Here is a 12,051-nt window from a genome sequence, read left to right as displayed (position 1 = left end):
CAAGATAAACATGCAAAAATTATTAGTTTATTAAATAATTTACTAATTAGATTACAGCTCCCTCCATACACACATACAGATCAGAAAATGCAGTGGGTATAAACTATCCAGGTATAAATTTAATAAGACTATGCAAGATCTATATGAATAAAACATTTGCTGAAGGACAAAAAGAGATAGAAATGAGAAAGTAGGCAATATCCTTGTATGGGAATACTCAATATTGTATAGATGGCTGCCATTTTTTGCTATAAATTCAGTGTAATTTGAATAAAAGTTTCAATAAAACTTTAAAGAACTGGTCCAGCTGATAAAGATTTGGAAAAGTAAATGAACAAGAATAGTAAATAAACTTTTGGAAAAGAATTATGATGGGAGAGTTGACTTACCATGTTTTAGAACGTAGAAAGCCACAATATAAGAGGTACGGTATTGATGCAGAAATAGATCATTGGAACAAACAGTATAACCATATATAAAAATTTAATATTATATGCTATATGCTGCATTTTATGTCTGTGAGGAAAAGAAAAGACTTTTTTAGTCCAAATGGCTAGCCATTTGGAGTTAAAAGATCTTTCATTTAAAGTCTTATTTAAGGGGCTTCTGGGTAGCTCAGTCGGTTAAGCATCTGCCTTTGGCTCAGGTCATGATCCCAGGGTCCTAGGATCGAGTCCCGTGTCGGGTTCCTTGCTCAGTGGGGAGCCTGCTTCTCCCTATCCTTCCCACTCCAGCTCTCTCTCATTCTTTCTGTCTCTCAAATAAAATCTTTAAAAAAAGAAAAAGTAAAGTCTTATTTAAGGTTTCATTTTATTGAGACAAAATTTGGAACAAAGAAAAAGTAAGATTATTTTAATAATTTGGATGAGGAATGCAAAACAAACCTAAAAGCCATAAAGGAGAAGTTGACAGATTTAGTGTCTAAAAAGTTCAGAACAGGGCCGAAGATATCACATATGTAGAAGATGATAGATTGAGAGAAAATACTTAGGACTTACATGACATGTGAAAGATTAATATTCCTAGAACAAATCAATAACATAAAAAACAGAAATGGGACAAAATATTTACTGCATCCCTTTCAGTGGGCTAACGACCAGCAGGAAGAGAGCTCGTGTTGACTCAGGAGCACACTGATTTGACTTGCAGTTAGTGGCAGTCAAGTGATCCCACAGGCAGGAGCAGATGTGACATCTCATCTCCATGGAGTTTTCTCTGTGCCTCAGACTTAACAGGGAGGGGCTGCACTGCTGCCAGAGACTTTCTTGTAAGGTTGGTTCTTGCTGGATCAGAGAAAATGAGTTTTGTCCTGGACCACTGTACCTTTTTTTTTTTTTTAAGATTTAATTTATTTTAGAGCACGTGAATACGGGGGGAGGGGCAGAGGGAGAGAGAGAATCTGAAGCAGACTGCATACTGGACTTGGAGCCCAGTGTGGGCCTCGACATGGGCCTTGATCTCATGACCCTGAGATCATTGCCTGAGCCAAAACCAAGAGTCAGACGCTCAACCAACTGAGCCACTCAGGTGCTCCCTGGGCCAGTGTACTTTTATACTCGGGGATTGTGTCACTGTTGAGGAAGAACTTAAACAAATACTTAATGCTTTCATTTAAGGGAATGTTTACAAATATTGGGCTTCAGGGAAATAACATTGCATTCTGGGGGATTAGAGCACCGCTATTGAACAATATGTCTGACTAAAGCTTTTGGCAACAGGGAAAGTCCATCTTGCAAATATGTATGGGCTATTTATACAAGAAATGCATATAATACCCAATACACACTTGTAAAGGGCTGAGCTTATCTAGTAATAAGAAATGTGAAAACAGTGTGATTCGTTTTCACTCATTAAAATTTGCAAAAATTGTGTCAGCTATACTCAGAAAAATTGGCAAAAATTGAAAAGACTTCTAGCAGTCAGTGTTGGTGAAGATATATTGTTGGTGGGAAGTATAAACTGGAATGTTTTTTGAAGAGGACAGTTTGATTATATCTATCCAGATTTAAAATATCTCACCCTTTGACCCAGACAGAATTCCTTATCTGGGAATGCATCATGGACAAGTATTCGCTCATGTTCACAAAGATCTACAGAGGATGTTTATTCCAGCATTGTTTATTATAGCAACAGTTGTAAGACACCTAAATGTTAGAAGGGAGTGATTAAATACATTTTGTGGTACATTTACGCTCTTACGAAATAAAACTATAAGCCACCCTCGATTCAGCCCTGGTTAAAATTAAAGGTGAAAATATTGGTTCTAAGTGTTTCATGAAAACCCTTGAGAGGAAGTAATGCCTTTGACTTAAAGTGCTTTGAGAATTCATAATGCACTATTGGTTGTTGTTCACTTCAGAAAGAATGAACAGTGTCAAGTGTCAAAGGAATAAGCTCTATGTCAGCATTAGTGTTGACTCTTAGAATCACAAGTTCATTTTCTCTAACAAGTTTATGGGGAGAAAGCCGAGGCCAGCAAGTGCATTCACGCCACTTACATAGTGGTAAAATTATACATTAAATTTGATCAGTGTCGGACTGGTATATTTATTACAATCTATATTCCTACAATAAATACTTTCTAATAAATATTTCCTGTTACAAGCATACAGTGAGTAATTCTCACAACAAACATATAAAAATTTACCAGGAATCATAACTTCAAGTATCATACTCCAAAAGAGTCAACAATAAATCCTGTCTAGATAATATGTATGTCAAGAATATCACAGCAGGAGTTTCACCTAACCAGGAACACATTTTAGTGATGGCAAGATACTGAATATGTATAGCTCAAGCTCAAATAAGACCTTTATCCCTTGAGAATCAACTTCAGCCTTCTCCAAAGGATTGTAAAACTACAAGAAAACCCATTTAGTCCAGTGGTTTGTATTCTCATTCAACAATCTTTTGCACTAATTCAACGATCTTTTGTCTTAAAGTTTCTCATCAACTACTACTATGATTCATAGCCTTTCTTTTTTCAAAAGACCATTTCTTGGCTTTCTGAGCCTCTTGTTTTTATTTCATTGATTTCTTACCTTTGTTATTTTTTTCTTTTACTTTCTTTGGATTTATTGTCTTATTTTTCACTAGGTACTTAATTTTCTTTTAGCCTTTCTCATTTCTAATATAAATATTGAGGGCCAAACACTTCCCACTTGGGACTTTAACAGCAGAATCAAATAAGGTGTTATTCATTTATTTAGATATAATCTGCATTCAATAAAATGCACAAATCTTGAGTGTTCAGTTTGATGAGCTTTAGTTATTTTATAGACCCATGTATCTATCAGCCCAAATAGGATATAGGACGTTTCCATCACTCCAGAAAATTCCCTCATGCTCCTACAGTATGCAGTCTTTCAGCATCTGAATTCTTCCACATAAGATGTTTTTGAGATTCATCTATGTTAACATGTATTAGTAGTTTGTTTTTATTGCTGAATAATATTCTGCTGTTAAGGTACACCACATTTTGTTTATCCATTCACCAGTTGATGGACATTTGGATTGTTTCCACTTCTTGGCTATTAAGAATAATGCTGTAGTGAACATTAGCATTCAAGATTGTGTAGACACATTTTAATTTCTCTTGAGTAGATTCCTAGGAATGGAATGAATGTTAGGTTGTATGGTAAGCCTATGTTCCACTTTTTAAGAACCTTCTAAACTGTTTTCCAAAGGGGCTGTGCCATTTTATATTCCCATCAGCAGTGTGTGAAGGTTCCAGTTTTTCCACATCCTTCTCAACACTTGGTACTGTCTCTTTTTGTAACAGTCATTTTAGTGGATATATAGTGCTATCTCATATGGTTTTAATTTGCATTTTCCTAATGACTAATGATGTTGAGCATCTTTTCATGTGCCTATTAACCACTCAAATTTCTTTGGTGAAATGGTATTCAAATTTTTTGCCCATTTTTTAACTGGGTTATTTGTTCTGTTACTGAGTTGTAGGAGTTCTTTATATATTCTCAGTATAAGCCTCTTATCAGATATATGATTTGCAGATATTTTCTCCTGTTCTGTGGCTTGTGTTTTTATTTTCTCAGTGGTATCTTTTGAAGTGCACTTTTTATGGTAAAGTCCAGTTTATCTTTTTTGTCATTTATGGATTATGCTTTTGGTGTTCTATCTCACAACTCTGCCCACTCCAAGGTCACAAAGATTTTCTCCTTTGTTCTAGAAGTTGTATAGTTTAGTTTCTACATTTAGGTCTATGATCTATTTTGAGTTAATTTTTTTTTTGTTCCAAAAACTTTTATTTTTAAAAATTTTAATTCCAGTATAGTTAACATACAGTATAACATTAGTTTCAGGTGTACAATATAGTGATTTGACCATTCCATACAGCAGCCGGTGCTCATCACAACAAGTGCCCTCCTTAATCCCCTTCACCTGTTTCACCCATTCCCCCACCCACCTCCCCTCTGGTAGCCATCAGTTCTCAAACCTTTCTTGGTTTGCCTCTCTCTCTCTCTCTCTTTCCCTTTGCTCATTTGTTTTGTTTCTTAAATTCCACTTAAGAGTGAAATCCTATGGTATTTGTCTTTCTCTGACTTATTTCATGTAGCATAATACTGTCTAGCTCCATCTGTATTATTGCAAATGGCAAGACTTCATTCTTTTTTATAGCTGAATAATATTTCATTATGTATATACACCACATCTTCTTTGTCCATCTATCAGTGGACACTTGGACTGCTTCCATAATTTGGCTGTTGTAAATAATGCTGAAATAAACATAAGGGTGCATGTATCCCTTTAAATTAGTGTTTTTGTATTTTTTGGATAAGTACCCAGTGGTACATTTACTAGGTTGTAGGGTAGTTCTATTTTTAACTTTTTAAGAAACCTCTATACTCTTTTCCACAATGGCTGCACCATTTTGCATTCTCACCAACAGTGCAAGAGGGTTCCTTTTTCTCCACATTCTCACCAACACTTGTTGTTTCTTGTGTTTTTGATTTTAGCCATTCTGACTGGTGTGAGGTGATACCTTATTGTAGTTTTGATTTGCATTTCCCTGATGATGAATGATGTTGAGCATCTTTTCATGTGTCTTGGCACTTATTGAAAATCAATTGTCATAGGTGTGAAGATTAATTTATTGAGTTCTTTTCTGTTGATCTTTATGCCACACTGTCTTGATTACTCTGGCTTTATAGTAAGTTTTAAATTGGGTAATAAAATACTCCAACTTTTTTTTCCCCAAAATTGTTTTGACTATTCTAAAGTTCTTTGAATTTCCATATATGTTTTAGGTTCAGCTTGTCAATTTCTCCAAAGAAGCCTACTGAAATTTTGATAGAGATTGTTTTAAATTTGTAGATCCAGTTTGGAGGGAATTACCATTTGACAATATTGATTCTTCCAATTCATAAATATGGAATGTCTTTGCATTTATTTAGATTTTCTTTAATTTCTTTCAGTAATGTTTTGTTAGTTTTCAGTGTACAAGTCTTACACTTGTTTTGTTAAATTTATTTCTAATTATTTAGTTATTTTTGATGCTACTGTGAATAGAATTGTTTTTTTAATTTGATTTTTGGATTGTTTGTTGCTCGTATGTAAAAGTATAGTTGATTTTCATATATTGGTCTTATGTCCTGTGGCCTTGACAAACTAGTTTATTGCTTCTAGTCATTTTTTTTGTGTGTGAATTCCTTGCTATTTTCTATATATAAGATCATGTCACCTGCAAATAAAGACAGTTTTACATCTTCCTTTCCAATTTGGTTGGGCTTTAACTTTTCTATTCTTTATTATACTGGATAAAACCTCCAGAACAATGTTGACTAGAAGTGGCAATAGCAGACATCTTTGTTTTATTCCTAATTTTAAGAGAGAAAGCATTTGGTCTATTACTATGAAGTATGATGTAAACTTTGGGATTTTTAGGTTGAGGAAGTTCCCTTCAATTCCTTGTTTTTTTGAGAGTTTTTATCATGGGTGGGTGATGGATTTTATGAAACACTTTCTTCTGTATCTATAGAGATGAACATGGGTTTTTTTTTTTCATTTATTCTTTATAAACACAGTATATTACGTAAATTAATTGATTTGGGGGATGTTATATCAACCCTTTATTCCCAGGATAAATCATAGTGTATGATCCTTTTTAATATATTGCTTAATTCAGTTGGTTTATACTTTGTTAAGGATTCCAAGGATATTGATTTTTAGTTTTCTTGTGTTGGCTTTGTCTGGTAGTGGTATGAGGTAATTACTAGTCTCAGAGAATTAAATAGGCAGTGTTCTATCTTCCTTTATTTTCTGAAAGAGTTTGTAAAGGATTGGTAGTATTTCTTTTAAGTATTTGATACAATTTACCAGTTTACCAATGAAGCCACCTGGACCTGAGCTGTTCTTTTGGGGAAGATTTTAAAATACTAGTTCAATTTCTTGTTATAGATATATTCAGATTTTCTGTTGCTTATTGGCTTAATTTTTATAATTTGTGTTTTTTCAGGAATTTGTCCATTTCATCTAAGTTATCTAATGTGTGGGCATAAAATTGTTCATATAATCTCTTTTAATCCTTTTAATTTCTGTGGCGTGGGTAGTAATGTCTTCTCTTTCATTCCTGATTTTGGTTATTTGTATCTTCTCTCTTTTTTTTTTCTTTGTGGTCAATCCAGCTAAAGACTTGTCGGCTTTATTGATCTTTTCAAAGAACCAACTTTTAGTTTCTTTGATTTTCTTTATTGTTTTTCTGTTTTCTGTTCCATTGATTTCAGTTCTAATCTTTATTATTTCTTTTACTTGCTTTGAGTATAGTTTGCTCTTCTTTTTCTAGTTTCTTAAAGTAGAATTGTAGGTTATTGATTTTTTATCTTCTTTTCTTAAATAACTAAAGCTACAAATTTCCTTCCAAGCACCATTTTCTCTGTATCCCATCCCGTTTTTTTAATGTTTCTAAAAGATTTTACTTATTAATTTATTTGAGAAAGAGAGAGTGTGTGCGCATGCACAGAGGGAAGGGTAGAGAGGGAGGGAAAGGGAGAGAATTTCAAGCAGACTCCCTGCTGAGCCTGAATGGGGCTCAATCTCGTGACCCTGAGATCATGGCCTAAGCCAAAAGCAAGAGACAGATGTTTAACCAACTGAGCCACCCGGGCACCCCTCCCACCCTGTTTTTAAAACTAAACATTTTAATTTTTATTTTATTATTTTTTTAAGATTTTATTTATTTGTCAGAGAGAGAGAGAACACAAGCAGGAGGAGTGGCAGGCAGAGGGAGAAGCAAACTCCCCGCTAAGCAGGGAGCCCGATTCAGGGCTCGATCCCAGGACCCTGGGATCATGACCTGAGGCAAAGTCTTAACCGACTGAGCCACCCAAGCGTCCCAAAATTAAATTTTTTTGAAAAAGATTTATTTATTTATTTTAGAGAGAGAGCACAGGCAAAGGGGGGAAGAGGGAGAGAAAGTCCCAAGCAGACTCCGTGCTGAGCACAGAACCCCATGTGGGGCTCGATCTCACAACCCTGAGATCATGACCTGAGCTGACACCAGGAGTCAGATTTTGAACCAACTTCACCACCCAGGCACTGCAAAACTAAACTTTTTATTATGAGATAATTGTGAATTCACATGCTGTCATTCCTAAGAAATGACACACAGAAATCCCATGTACCCTTTATGCAGTGTCCCCCACTGGTAACATCTTATAAAACTATAGTAGCGTGTCACAACCAAGATACTGACATTGATATAGTGAAGATACAGGACTTTTCCATCATCAAGGATCCCTTGTGTTGCCTTCATATAGCTACACCTGCTTTCCTCTTACCCACCCCTCACCCCCGCTTCCCCTCAGTCCTTAAGCCCTGGCGACTGCTAATCTGTTCTCCATTTCCATGATCGTGTCATTTCAAGAATGTTATATAAATGGAATCATACTTTCTGGGGTTGGCTTTTTTCACTCAGCATAATTCTCTGGAGATTCATCCAAGTGGTGTGTAGCAGTAGTTCAAAGTTTATTCCTTTTTATTACTAAATAGTATTCCTTAGTATGGATGTACCATAGTTTGTTTAACCATTCACCCATTGTCGGACATCTGGGTTGTTTCCAGTTATTGCTTATTACAGTTAAGGTTGCTGTAAACATTCATGTACAGGTCTTTGTGTGAACTTAGGTTTTTAGTTCTCCAGAATAAATGCCTAGGAGTACAATTGCTGAGTAGTGTGGTGATTACATGTTTAGTTTTTCAAGAAACTGCCAAGCTGTTTTCCAGAATGGCTGTACTAATTTTACATTCCTACCAGCAGTGTATCCACTTCTATATCCTCGCCAGTATTTGATGTTGTCACTGTTTTTTATTTTAGCTATTCTGTTAGGTGTGTAGTGATACCTCATTGTGATTTAATTTACATCCGTAATGGCTAGTGATAATTGAACATCTGTTCATGGGCTTATTTGCCATTTGTATATCCTCTTTGGTGAAATGTCTGTTCATGTCATTTCCTCGTATTGTAATAGGATTATTTGCTTTTTCACAATTGAGTTTTGAGATACTAATCCTTTGTCAGATCGATGTGGTTTGCAGATACTTTCTCCCAGTTGGTAGCTTGACCCTTAATCTTCCAAATAAGGTCTTTCACATAGAAGAATTTTACATTTTGGTGAAGTCCAGCTTGTCCATTTTCCCCTGCCTGGTGCTTTTGGTGTTAAGCCTAAGAATAAATACTTCATCTGGCCCTTTTCCCTGAAGATTTTCTCCCATGTTTTCTTCCTGAAAATTTTATAGTTTTATGTTTTACATTTAAGTCCATGATTTATTTTGAGTTGATTTTTGTATGAGTTGTGAGGTTTGGGTTGAGATTCATTTTTTGGCCTATGAATGTTCAATTGATCCAGCACCATTTGACAGAAGGGCTCTCCTTCCTCCATTGAATTACTTATCGCACCTTTGTCAGAAGTCAGTTGGGCATATTTGTGTGAGTCTCTTTCTGGGTTCTCTAATCTCTTCATTAATCTATAGATTTCCCTGCAAATATCACATAATCTGGATTACTGAAGCTATATAATAAATCATGAAATCAGGTGTAGTGATTCCTTCCACTTTATTATTTTTTTTTAATTACTTTAGCTAATCTAGTTCCATTTTCTTTCCATATAAATTTTAGGATAAGCTTGTCTATATCTGTAAAAAATATTGCTGGGATTTTGATAGGATTTTGATTAAACCTATGTATGAATTGGGGGAGAATTGATATCTTTTTATGTTGTGTCTTCCAGTTAACACAAAATATCTCTCCATTTATTTAGAAATTCTTGTATTTCTTTCATCATTGTTTTGCAGTTTTCAGCCTATAAGTCCTATACATGTTTTGTTAGATTTACATTTAAGTGTTTCATTTTTTTGACTGATTGTAAATGATACTGTATTTTAAAATTTGATGTCCTTGTGTTCATACAGTTGATTGTATATGTTTATCTTGTATCCTGCAACCTTGCTGAACTTAGTAGTTCTAGTTCTTTTATAGATTTTTTTCATACACATTCATTTCATCCACAAATAGGGACAGTTTTATTTCTTTTTTTTCCAATCAAGATGCCTTTTATTTCCTTTTTTGCCTTGTTGCACTGGCTATGACTTCCACTACTATGTTTAATAAGGTGATGAGAGTAGACATCATTGCCTTGTTCCTGTTTTTAGGAGGAAAGTAGTCTTTCACCAATAAATATAATGTTGGCTGTAAAGTATTTTTGTAGATTTTATTTATTTTTTATTTTTTTTAAAGATCTTATTTATTTATTTGAGAGAGAGAGAGAGACAGAGATAGCAACAGAGAGCACAAGCAGGGAGGAGAGGGAGAAGCAGACTCCCTGCTGAGCAAGGAGCCCGATGTGGGGCTTGATCCCAGGACCCTGGGATCATGACCTGAGCGGAAGGCAGATGCTTAACTGACTGAGCCACCCAGCTGCCTCTTTCTTGTAGATTTTAAAAATCAACTTAAAGTAACATTCTATCCCTAGTTTTCTGAGAATTTTTATTGGGAATGGGTGTTGAATTTTGTCAAATGCTTTATCTGCATCAGTTGATATGATTATGTGATTTTTTTTTCTTTAGCTAGTCAATGTGAGTTTTGAATATTTAACTAGATTTGTATCCAGAGAATAAACCTCATTTGGTCATGGTGTATGATTCTTTTAAGAAAAATTTATTGTGGTAAAATACACATAGCATAAAATTTACCATTTTAGCCTTTTGAAAATGTACAGTTGTCACTAAGTACATTCACAGTGTTGTGCAACCATCACCACTAATTCCAGAACATTTTCATCACCCCAAAAGCGTACCTCATACTCATTAAGCAGTCATTCCACATTCCCATTCTCCTCAGCCCCTGTCAACCACTAATCTGTTTTTTGTTTCTTTGGATTTGCCAATTCCGCATATTTCATATAAATGGAATTATACAACTTGTGGCCTTTTGTGTCTGGTTTCTTTCACTTAGCATAATGTTTTCAAGCTTCATCCATGTCATAGCATGTGTCAGTACTTCTTTCCTTTCTATGGCTAAATAATATGCCATATTTTGTTTATGCATTCATCTGTTGATGGGCATTTGGGTTGTTTCCATTTTTTGGCTGTTGTGAATTGTGGTGTTATGAGCATACAAGTTTTGGTTTAAACACCTGTTTTCAATTCTTTTGGGTATATACCTAGAAGTGGAATTAGTGGGTCATATGGCAATTCAGTGTTTAACTTTTTAAATTTCTTTTTTTTTTTTTTTTTTTTTAGAGAGGGAGCGGGGGGGGGGGAGGGGGAGGGGCAGAGGGAGAGGGAGAAAGAAAATCTTAAGCAGGCTCCACGCCCAGTGCAGAGCCTGACACGGGGCTCAGTCTCACAACCCTGAGGTCACAACCTGAGCCGAAATTAAGAATCAGATCCTTAACCTACTAAGCCACGCAGACACCCCTCAGTGTTTTAACTTTTTGAGGAACTGCCAAACTCTTTTCCAAAGTAGCTACACCATTTTACATTCCCACCTGGAATGTATGAGGGTTCCAATTTCTTCCTATCCTCATCAATATTTATATTTTACATTTTGTTGCTGTTGTTACAGCTATCCAAGTGTGTGTAAAGTGGTATCTCATTGTGGTTTTGATTTGTAAGTCCCTAATGATTAATGATGTTGAGAATCTTTTCGTGTGCTTGTTGGCCATGCATATATCTTCTTTGGAGAAAGGTCTATTCAAGTCTTTGCTCATTTTTAAAGTAGGTTGCTTGCCTTTTTGTTACTGAGTTGTAGAAGTTTATATATTCTATATATATTCTGGATACTAGAACCCATATAATTCTTTTTACATATTGCTGAATTATATTTGCTAAGGATTTTACATTCACTAGGGATATTGGCTGTAGTTTTCATTTTTTGTATTGTCTCTGGTTTTGGTCAGGGAAAATGCTAGCTTCAAAATGAATTGGGAAGTGTTCCCTCTTCTGTTTTCTGGAAAAGATTGTATATTATTGTTGGTAATTCTTTGAAAGCTTGATAAAATTCTCCAGTGGAAGCCATGTGGACCTGGAGATTTCTTTTTGGGGGGATTTTTAAAATTAAAAATTCTATTTCCTTAAGAGTTATAGAGCTATTCAAATTATGTATTTCATATTGGATGCATTGCAAGAGGTTGTGTTTTTCGAGGTATTGGTGTATTTCATCTTAGTTGTCAAGTTTTCATGTGTAGAGTTGTTTGTAGTATTCCCTCACTATCTTTTCTATTTCTACAGGGTCTATAGTGATACTTCCTGTTTCTTTTTCTTTCTTTCTTTTTTTTTTTTTGATAATTCCTGTTTCATTCCTGATAGTGGTAGTTTGTGTTCTCTCTCTCCCCACCTCAGTCGATTTCTAGAACATGGAAATGGTTGTTTTTGTCAATTTTATCCAAATTTATAGTTACTTTTCAGGGACATAATTTGCCTTCCATCTTCCCTGAAAGTCTTGCCTCCTCAATGTAGTTTTTTTTAATGGATTTTTTTTCAAGGTTAAGGAAGTTTCCCTTTAATTCTAATTATCTTAGGGGTTTTTAATTTTGT

Source organism: Halichoerus grypus, chromosome X, assembly GCF_964656455.1.
Source record: "Halichoerus grypus chromosome X, mHalGry1.hap1.1, whole genome shotgun sequence".
NCBI lineage: Eukaryota > Metazoa > Chordata > Mammalia > Carnivora > Phocidae > Halichoerus > Halichoerus grypus.
This window is presented reverse-complemented; position numbering follows the sequence as displayed.